The sequence below is a fragment of the Molossus molossus genome, unplaced genomic scaffold (genome assembly GCF_014108415.1).
Source record: "Molossus molossus isolate mMolMol1 unplaced genomic scaffold, mMolMol1.p scaffold_m16_p_5, whole genome shotgun sequence".
Lineage (NCBI taxonomy): Eukaryota > Metazoa > Chordata > Mammalia > Chiroptera > Molossidae > Molossus > Molossus molossus.
The window spans coordinates 11,886,430-11,897,732 of NW_023425388.1; positions in this window are offsets into that span (position 1 = coordinate 11,886,430).

Sequence of the window (11,303 nt, forward strand, 5' to 3'; positions counted from 1 at the left end):
CCGTGGTCCCGGCCGTGGACGGGGCGAGACCGCAGCGGTGGGACCGCAGGGGTGGGACAGCAGGGGCGGGGGACGGACGGGGTCGGGGCCGAGCGGGGCCGCGCGTTCCGGGGAGCGAACGTCATCTCTGCGGCCTGCGGCGATCGCGGCCTCCGCTCTGTGTCCTCACCGGGCCAGTGCGGCGGGGAGCGGGCAGCGCCGGACCTTGCTGGCAGGTGCCCGGGCTTGCTCCAGACCCCGAGCCCATTCCCGGAGGTCGAGGCGCCTTCTGCGGCCCTCCAGCCATTGTTTCTTCCAGGAACACCTCCGGGAGAGTGGCCCGGGGCGCTCCACGCCGGGCACCCTCCCCTCAGTTCATCACCTAAGGTGCTTCCCACCTCCTCCCCTCCCCTCCTGATAGACCCCTGGGTTATGACTGGGAGAGGTTTTACGTGTCTTTCATTAAGAAAAAAAATAGATCTTTATACAAATAACTGGAAATAGCTTCCTGCTGCACAACAGTCTCCGATGGTTAAGGTTTCTTGACTGGGTGTGCATGCTCTCAAGCTACTGCAGCAACATCCACCCGCAGCCACTTGGCCACCAGAGGGCAGAAGAGCCCTTCCCAAGTCCCTGGGCTCCCGAGGGACCGAGGAGAACGTGGTGGAATAGAAAACAGGGCCCATGAGGAGTCTCCTGACAAGACGAGGGAGCTGGGGGTCTCAGACCTGGGCCCTGTCTTTCCTACCCTGGGAACACCCAGAGTTACTTCTCATCCTGGCCCAACTCCCCCAAAGAGGGGCAGCAAGACCTTCACCTGACAAGGGAGGAGGAACCCCATTTGGCCTGGGGTCCAGGCAGGTGTGGTCTGTGAGTTGTGGGGCCACACCTGTTAAAGCTGCTGCTTTGATCCCCTTTGGGCCCTGGGGTCTCATCTATCCTCACAGTTCTCAAAAGTTCCAGTGTTGGGCACCTGGATCCCAACCCTGGGGTGGAAAAGACACATGGGAAAAGCTCTGAGGCCCGGAGTCTCTGAAGAGGGACAGAGATTATTCTGGAATGTGGGATTCCACAGTAGGGAGGGCTGTGTCTGAAGCAGAGTTCAGGGAGGCAGGGTGGGACACACACCTGAAGGCAGGGCTGTGCACGTGTGTGTGTATGTGTGCACATGTGTGTGTGTGGGGGGGTCCTCTTTAGAGAGGGGGGCGGACCTTGTGTCCCAGGGGAGTCCAGTGTTCCAGCTGCTCAGCCTGGTCCAGTCATGTCCCTAGGTTGCAGCCCCATTCACAAACACCTTCTAGCCCAGGTGGGGGCCGCCCTAGGGGTGGGGCAGAGATGGAGAGGAAAGGGGCAATCTTAGGGAGGCTTGGTCAGCAGTCACAATACATTGCTTGAGGTGGGGATGGGGGCCAGGGAGGAGGACTGACTGAGAATCTGAGATCAAAGCTGGCAAATGTCAAAGAGTGTATACTTTGTTTCATTAAACAGACTGTTTATTTATGTTTGGAGAGCCAGTTTCAAGGACTCATCTCTGCCCTCTCAGATGGTAGCATCAACAGAACCACAAACAGATGGGGATAGGGTAATGTGGGTGTCCCTCCTTGAAATGAAGTGCAGAACAGGGACCTCTGCTGATTGTAGAGGAGACCCCAAGCGGGTATCAACTCCACATGACCCTTGCCCACTTTGCTCTTGTGCTCTGCATCTGGCCAGGGTTGCAAATTCTTCCAAAGGAGTCCCCAAAACTGCACAGGGTGGACCTTGGAGACTGTTTAGACTCAGCCCATGAAAACCCAGAAAGGAGTGGAGGGTCCTTTATCTGGAGTCTCCTCAGCCAAATACACTGTAGCTGAGTCACAAGCTCCCCCACGCCCCGAGGGACTCCCAGCAATAGGTGTGGCTGGGGACCCTGTCCTCATCTGAGAGTGGGGAGCAACCTGCCCATCTGTGGGGCTGAGCGAGAAGCTGCAGCCTAGTGGAAGGGAGAGTGTGAGCAAGGGCACTGTGTGTTGGTGGGCGTAATATTTTCTTTTTCAAATGCACAGCCAGTTGTCACATCATTTATTGAAAAGGGTATCCTTTTTCACTGACATGAAATGCTACTTTCATCATAAATTAAATTCCCTCAAATACGGTGCTATCTCTGGTCTTCCAGTCCTGACCAATGCACCTGTTTGTCGATTTCTGCACAGTAACAGTGCGTTAGTTATGATGGCTTTACAGCAAATTCCTTCTCCAGGTCCTTTTATTTTATCTATTTTCCTTTATTGATTTTAGGGAGAGAGGAAAGGAGAGGAAGAGAGAGAGAAAAACATAGATGAGAGAGAACATCGATTGGCCACCTCCTGTGTGCCCCCCACTGAGGATCTGACCCACAACCTGGGCATGTGCCCTGACCTGGAATCGAACCGGTGACCTCTTGGTGCATGGGTCGACACTCAACCACTGAGCCACACACTGGTCGGACCTTCTCCACATTCTTTTAAAAGTATTTCTCAACTAAGCTTGCATACTTTTTCTTCCATACGTAGTTTAAAATCCATTGTTTCAAACCCAAACTGTTGGGAATTTTATCAAGTACGCAGGTACACTTTGGAATCTAATGTTGATGTGATCTAGAGTCTGGCTCCAGGGTGCGTCTGTCTCTCGACTTCTTTAAACTTCAATAAAGTTTTCTAGTTTTCTTTTACATCAAATTCACTTATTTCTTCATTTATTTCTGGGTTTTATTGTTATCATGAATGGGACACTTTTGCTTATGAAACATTAAGATCATATATTGCTGTTTAAATAAATGCTATTGTTTTTGTATGTTGACCTTAGAACTGACCACTTTTAATTCTAATGGTTTGCCAGTTGATTGTTTTAGATTTTTCTACACAAATAGTCATATAATTATGTAAATAATTGTATTTTTATCTCTGCCTTTTTAGTATTTGTACTTCACATATATTGTCTTGTAGTATTGCGTTCTCCAGGCTTCAAATATAAAATCAGGCATCTTTCTCTTGTTTCTGACTATAATGTAAATGATTCTAATGCAGGAGTCTTCAAACCATGGCTGAGGTCCAAATCCTGCCCACAGTGGTCTCTCTTTGTAAATAAAGTTTTATTGGCACGCAACCAGGCCTATTCATTTACATGTTGTCTAATGACTGTTTTCATACTGTGACATCAATGTTAAGTAGTTGGGACAGAGACCATATGGCCTGAAAAACTTGAAATATTTGCTATCTGACCCTTTACAGAAGTTTGCTGACCCCTGTGCTAATGTATTAAGTACAATGTTTATTAGAGGTTGAGGAATTTTCCTACCATTCTTAGCTTCCTGAAGGTCTTCTGGCTGTGTGCTTGAAATGCAGTAATAAGTATTACATTTTACCAAACGCTTTTGGGGGGAGACTGACTATCTTTTGAGATGACCAAGGATTTTCCTCTTCTCAATGTAGCGAATTGTACTAACAGATTTTATGATGTTGATTCATCCTTGCATTCCTGAGATGAGCTCTACATGCCCCTGATTGTTGGGTTCTGTTTGTCAATGCGTTTACTTAGGATAATTATGTCCCTGTTATAAATCACATGTCCCTATCCGTGGGTGTGTGTTATCCCACCAGTGGGATATGTGCTGAGAAAGGCTCATATCATAAGAGATGACATCTTCCAATCCCAATTCAGACTCTGGTATTGTGGTGACATTAACAGGCTGTGAAACCTTGTTGCAAACAAGGTCTCAAAGGAGGAGAGAGCAGTGTGAGCATGGGCTCAGCTGTGGTCAGAGTGCAGGGCTGACGCAGGTTTGCAGACTCTGCGGCTTGGCTCCTTTTATTGGAGAGATAAGTGCATCTGGCCAGAGCCCCCAGAGCAGAGCCGGAGCTAAAGAAGGCGGGCCGGGCTCTGCATGGGAACCTTCCGGACCAGCTAGTCACATCTGGGCAAGTATCTCCAAAGGTGCTTAGATCAGAGCCTACAGTAATATGAGGATATGAGGTGCTGGGTGATTTCAAAATCAAATGGAATTGGTGTCAAATATAAAATGTTAAAGCACAATAATTAAAGCCAACATGTGCTGAAGGCTCGTCCAGGGCCCGAGGGGCAGCTGCCCACGTGTGGTGGCTCCTTGCAGCCTCCTTGGACCCCTTGGATGTGGGCATCTCCATATGTTGACGGGGACCCTTGGGCTGCAAGGACAGACTGAACTCCCAGGGGCACAAGCCAAAAGAAGAATGTTCTGGAGTTTAGAGGTAAGTAGCCAGAGGGAGAGACAAATGGACCAGGCTCCTTGTGGTGCTCCCTATCCCTGGGTATCTCATTGCTTCGTCTTCTTCTCCTCAGCCCTCCCCTCCCCTCCCCTCCCCTCCTTTCCCCTCATCCTCCCATCTCTCTCCCTGTCTGTGCCTGTTTCTTGTCCATCTCTCTCTCTCTCTCTTCTCTCTCTCCATCTCTCTTCTCTTCACACGTTCACACGTGGGCACTCACTGCTCAGGGGGGCAGCCTTGTAAGAAGTCGGCAGAATATACACCTAGAAGAATGGGTGGGGAACAGAGCACAAGGCGCCAGGGAAGCCCTGGAGCCATACGTATTGGATCGCCATTGACAACAGGTGGCAGAGAAGCTAGAATTAAGTGGGCATTATAACTTACTTGGTTTTACAGATACAAAAATTGTAAAATAATCAGGCACTTCTAGCCATGGACTCCTCGGAAGTGTGGACCCAGCCTTTATGCCGGCACGTCACCACCCAACCCCCAGCTGGTCCCAGATGGTGATGTCCAGATCTGGAGGAGATTTCCCAGGGCTGACTGGTTCATCCGAGCCCCTGGAGGCATGTGAGAATCACCCGTCAAAATGCAGGATGGAATGTCCATCGTCTAACTGGACAGCTTTCTGCAAACCACAACTTTTCTATCTTAATCTCACGGAACTGGGAAAGCCCAGATCATGAGAACATCAGAAAAATTCCTTTGAAAGCTAGCAGGCGCTGAGCTGGCGGCTCAGGGATGGTCAGGGTCCTGGGAACTTCCTCTGTCCCAGAATCCACCCCCCACCAGGTATCTAACCTGCCCCTGTCCCCTGGGGTGTGGCCCCTCGAGGCCCCCTCCATCTGCTCCTCATGTAGGCAACACCCTGTCCTCAACCCAAATGCATCCTAATTCTCACTGCCTTGCTTTCTCCTGAGGGAGCCCCGGCCCTGGGGAATCTCGGAACAGCTGGCAAGAACATTGAACACTGTCCCGGGCCTCACCTGCACCCACACCTGTCCCACACGCCCCAACACGCGAGGTCCTATTTCCTCCGAGAGTCCCTCATCAACTGATCCTTCCCTACTGGTTCACCCCCAGCACGAGTGCACCGTGAAGTACTTTGCATCTTTTTTTTTTTTTATCCTCACCCGAGGACATTTTTCCATTTTTTGTTCAGACAGAATGGGAGGGAGAGAGAGAGAGAGAAATATCGACGTGAAAGGGACACATCGAATGGCTGCCACCCAAACGACCAACCAGGGCCGGGGACAAACTGCAACCGAGGTACATGCCCTTAGTGGGAACTGAACCCGGGTCTCTCTGTACCGCAGGCCGACACTCTAACCGCTGAGCCAAACCGGCCAGGGCAGTACTTTGCATCTTAAATGAAAGCAAACTACACAAGGTGCCATCCTGGGTGTAGGGTGTTCTACATCCCCTCATGTTGGTCTCTCTCCCTGCGGCCTCCCCCTGTGTCACTTGCCAAATTCTCTGTAGATTTTGTTGAAAATGGGGGAAGAAATAGCCCCAGCCTGAGTGCCCAGCAAGATCTGTAGGTCCTGCATCCCAGGGACCCTCTCACTCTGCCTGCAGGAGGGATCAGGCAGGGATTGCACCCGACTGCTGCCCCCAGGCCGTGAGCTGCCCAGAGTGCATCTTCCCCCGTCTGCACGGCAACTGGGAAGGGCATCTGTCCCCAAGTCACGGACCTGAGGAGATCAGAGATGCTGCCTCAGCCCCAGCCTCTTGCCCACCGTGCCTGCCTCCCTGCCAGCGTCTCCGACCTCGGCGTCCTCCTGGAAGGTACTCATCCCAGGTCTGGCTGACCAACTGGAATGTCTTCCTCTGGGTCCTGCCAGGAGACAGGCCTGGAAGTCAGGGCCCCGGTTAGGCCTGGCCTGGGTTTTCTGAGGATGCCCGAAAGGCAGCTGACAGTGGAGGCCGGACAGTGCTGACCTTCAGGGGCATGTGGCCTGGCCCAAGCGGGTCACCACACCAGCAGTGACCGTGAACACAGTTCAGGGCATGTGGCAGTGGGGAACTGAGCTCTGTGGTTGGTAGGAGGGCACCCTGATCCCCGTTTGCCTGTGGCCCTCCTGGGATAAGGCTGCCGAGGCACCAGGACAGGCTCAGCCCACCCTTCTTAGGACCCTGCTGACGCCGAGCAGCCTTCAGCACAGCCAGGGCTGTGATGGGTGCTGCCCAGTGCTGCCTGTGACATTCTGGGTCACAGTGTCAGCCAAGTGCCCTAGAGCCATGACACTGGCTCTGCCCAGAGGAACCAGGCTCCTCTGACCAGCCGTCAGGGCATGACCCCCGAGTGGCCAGGCAGCTCGGACACACGCTGCAGACAGCACAGCAAAGCAGGGCTGGCCCCGTCAACCCAGCGAGTGCCTGGCACCTCGAGTCCTGCCGTGAGGATGCCACCGGGCTGTCAGGGGCCTCATCTGGCTGCTGGCGTTGGCCATGGAGAAGGATGGGATGTACTTGGGCTGGGGTAGGGGGTAATGCACTCAAGACTGATGGTTGGGAGGGGTGGGAATTGGGGTGTTGACATAAAATCAAATGGATGATTTCGTAATGAGTCCCAGCAGCCCTACTGCACTTAGCAGTTAAAATATTTACTTGGAGATGTTGGAGTTTTGAAGCTTAGCTTCCCAACAGCCAGAAGAAGGGTGAGGGGTGGGGATGCAGGGGAAACGTTTGTAGGTGGTTTTATCCCAAAAGCATTCTTTGAAGCCTCCACCCTCCCACGCAGAGGAAGTGGCCCAGCCCTCAGCAGGCTAACAGGAAAACTGGCCCCCAGCCTCACCCGGCTGCTATAATGTGGCCCCAGGGACTGTCCCCAAACACTGGCCTCACACCCCGGAGCCTGGACAGGCCCCTCCAGCATCTGGAGGGGAACCTTTAACATTGCTCTGATCGGGGTCTGCCTGCGACACAGCCAGCTGCAGCCCCCAGGGCCCCAAGCGTGTGGGGAACCCATTGACATCTGTGTGGAGTCCAGAGGCTGAATGGCTTTTCCTTCTGTTCCCCTGTAAGCTCACATCCATGTCTGGGCCAGCAGCTGGGGGAGGCTGGTGGCTGCGCAGTGCTGGTGCCCAGCTCCAGGCTGGCTCCACGGGCTCACAGGAACAGACCCACCGAGAGGCCAGGCCAACTGCTGTGCCGTGACCGCGCCACTGCTGTGCCTTACCAACAAGGTGCTCGGGAAATATTTGCTGAAATAAGGACAAAATAAAATTGGGCGAAATTATCACCTGGATTATAGAAATCAAAAGGGCCTGTGAAATTGGTTACATGCTCCCTGTAAAGTGTCCCTGGGGACTTTACTGTGCTATTTACTAAGGGGAGAGGAGTGATGAGCAGCCCTCCAGTGCAGGCCAGACCCCATGGCACCCTCCCGGGGCACTGAGGGCCCTGTGAAACTGGCACTCTGTCCTGCCTGCCTGCGGTTCCTGTGGCTTTGCAAGCTGCTGCTTCGTGCCGGGTCTCCGAATCCTTCCTTGCAGCTCCCACCCCATCTCACAACCCACGTCTGCACAAAGCCCGTCTCTGGATCTCTGAGCCCATCCCAAGATCTCTGAGCCCGTCCCTGGATCTCTGAGCCCATCCCAAGATCTCTGAGCCCGTCCCTGGATCTCTGAGCCCATCCCAAGATCTCTGAGCCTGTCCTGGGATCTCTGAGCCTGTCCCGGGATGTCTGAGCCCGTCCAGGGATCTCTGAGCCCGTCCCAGGATCTCTGAGCCCCTCCCGGGATCTCTGAGCCCGTCCCAGGATCTCTGAGCCCCTCCCGGGATGTCTGAGCCCGTCCCTGGATCTCTGAGCCCGTCCAGGGATCTCTGAGCCCGTCCCAGGATCTCTGAGCCCCTCCCGGGATGTCTGAGCCCGTCCCTGGATCTCTGAGCCTGTCCTGGGATCTCTGAGCCTGTCCGGGGATCTCTAAAGCCATGGATGTTGCCACAGCGGGTGGTGCTGGTTTCCAGAGCCAGATCACCACTGAACTCACCCAAAGACAGTGTTTGTAAATCTTAGGAGATGCTCCAAGTCTTTGGGACCCCACTTTCTCTTCAAGTGCACCTGGTTCCCTTCGACACACCCCAACCCCAAACAACCTTCAGGGGCCAGTTCAAATGACCTACTTCCGGAAACCTGGGGAGGTCGGACCATGTGGACTCTCCCATCACAGAACTGAGGGCATTTTTTACCTCCGGCACCTTAAAATTAATGATATGAGATCGGGGCCAGTTCCGATGACCCCCCCCCCTTCCAGGGCAGGAAGCTTCCTGCGGACAGGAATCCTGTTTTGGTCACTGCTGGTTCCCCCACAGCAGCAGAAAGGACTTTCCTGTGGTCAGTCCAAAGATACTCGTGTCCACGTGGCCTGGGGACTCCTAGCGGTTGTCGGGCCACAGTACAAACATCCAATTTAACACCCTTTATGATTCCACTTGTCATCTCGTTTGAAATTGTCCCTTATTGACTCCACGTGGAATTAACTTGATACTCAGCAGAGATAGGACTCTGTAAACCGTGTTTGATCAGCTGGTGTCTCCTCTGGACAAGTTGTGGTCTCGTCCATGAATGGACATACTTGGGGTTCTGCAGGAGGTGCAGGCCCCGTGGTGCCCACCCACCTGGGCCCAAAGAGGGCTGGGTGTGAGCCACAGAAAGCACAGCAGCTGCTGGGGGGCCGAGGACGGACTGAACTCGGAGGGCAGGGCCTCCTGTGGGTGGAGTGGACTTGGGGCCGGATGGCGAAGCCCCACACTCGGGCCAGGCCAGGAGCAGTGCTGCCTCCAGCAGGCAGGAGGTGAGCAGAGCTCAGGCCGAGGTCAGGCTCTGCTGGCGCGGGGGGTGTGGTTCAGGGGCTGAGCAAGTGGGTTTGGGCCCTGTCACAGTGGACATGACAGACAGGTACGACCAGAACTCCCCAAGAGAGGAGGAGGCAGTAACCACTCGGGTACTTCCCCAGGTGGGGGCCACATGGCCTCCTGCCCATCCCCAGAGATTCTGGGTCAGGGCTCTGGGAGGGGGCCTGGTAATGTGGATTTTTAAGCAGAGCCCTGGGGGAATCTGACCAGCAGGGAAACAGGAACCTAGTGAGAGGGGGTTAGGGGCTGTCCTGGAACTCTGAGGCCACCCCAAGTCCAGACTGTGAGTCCCTGGGTTCAGGTGCCAGTGACCCTGGGCTTTCTCCGTCATCTGGCTCAGCTCAGCTGTGTGATGAAGGCCACTGGCAGTGGGTCTGTGAACGGTGCCCATGTAGCCGGCTGGCCTTTAGGGTGTGGGGCCAAGAGCCAGAGCCCAACCCTGGTGGGCTGGGCAGCTCCAGCAGCAGGGCACGAGGTCAGGGCTGAAACACAGCAGCACCCAGAGCCCGGGGTGGGGGAGCAGGACCCCGTGTGGGCTTCCACGAGTGGGCCGAACGCAGCAGATGAGGCTCATGGTGGGGCCGACTCAGTCAGTTCCCTCGGACCGGGTGCGAGAGCAGCGTGGCAGGTACTGGGCTCCCCACCAGCCACCTGCTGGCTCTGGAGTCCAAGCTGTGGGTCTGTGCGGGGCAACAGCTTCTCCCCCTCCTCCACGTCTGCAGAGGCCTGTGGCGGGGTCCCAGCCCCTCCTCCTCGGGGACCCTGAGAAGACAGGCAGGTGCCAGCCAGCACCGCCACATGACAGCAGCTACAGGGTGAGAGCGGAAACCAGCCACACGAGGAATTGTTTTTTAAATTTACTTTTTGTTTCAAACCAATTCAAACATATCAAAAAGTTGAAAGAGGGGAGTATGGAGAATACCCGTATTTTCACCAGCCAGAGGCCTATCAAGTTTGCCAGTTGTCCTAATAATGTCTTTTACAGCAAAATATCCAATCTAGGGTCACATGTAGCCCAGTTGCCATGTCCTCCTATTTCTACTCAATCTGGAACATTCCTCAGTCTTTCCTGACTGTTGTGACTGTGACATTATTGAAGAGTGAAATGTCCCCAGTTTGGGTTTGTCTGATTAGACCCAGATGTCCCTGGAGTGCCACTCATCTGGACGTGGGGCAGTCAACACACCCCATGTCCACTCCTGGAGGAGCTCACCTTGACCATCCGATGAACGTGGGCCCACAGGGCTCTCCATTGGAAAGTTAGTTTAGTTGCAGTTTGTACACATTTTAGGGGGGACACGTGGGGGTTCATTCCACTTGCACCACTAGTTAGCGTTTCCTGATGTTCTCATTGCCTGAATTAATTGTTACTGCAATGCCTGACAAGTACATAATGACTTTCTGTTTCCATTAAGTGGAATTCTGTGGTAAGGAAGAGCTCTCTCTTCCCCACTTATTAATTAAGTTTATTTATGTCGACAGAACCTCACAGAGTCCCATTTTATGCAGTGGGTTATCACCTGTTACTGCCCTTCTTTATTTTATTTTGATGCTTGAATGTGTCCCAGTGGGAGCCCCTTGGGGCTGGTTTCTGTCTTTTCAATTTGACCAGTGTTTTTGAGCATTTCGTGACCGTGCTCCCCCGCCACGCCCCCACACCCACCCTCCGGCTCCGCTCCGGCCCCTCCTTGGTGTGCGGACTTCCGGCCTCTGCCAGCGAGGCCACCAGATACTGGGCCGCCTGCGGTTCCCAAACATCTTCTCTCTCCTCAGCACACCCTTTCTCCCATCTGCTCTCATGGGAAGGAGAGAAGGGTGTCTTCTGATTAGGCACCTTGGGACCCGAGTGTGGAGAACCCGTATGTGGAAGATGGGGGACCTCACTCTACACCATCTCTGGGGGCAAAGGGGCAGGTTCTGCTGGCCCTAGGGCAGCCCCATGGTCAGGCTCAGCAACAGAGAAGGGGAGGCTGTCCTGCCCCCCATTAGCCGCAGCGGGGCCCCACACCGATCCCTGCTGCTCTGCAGTTCCTCACATTCCTTTTTCCAACTTAGATCCTGGGACTTCGCCTCAGCCAACGCTCATTTAAATTATCCCACTTCTAATTGTTCTAGCAGCTCTGAGCAACCATCAGAATTACCATTGTATGAATATCTTGGCGTGGAAGTTTTCTGCTGGGGAGAAAGTGGCCCTTGACTGACGTG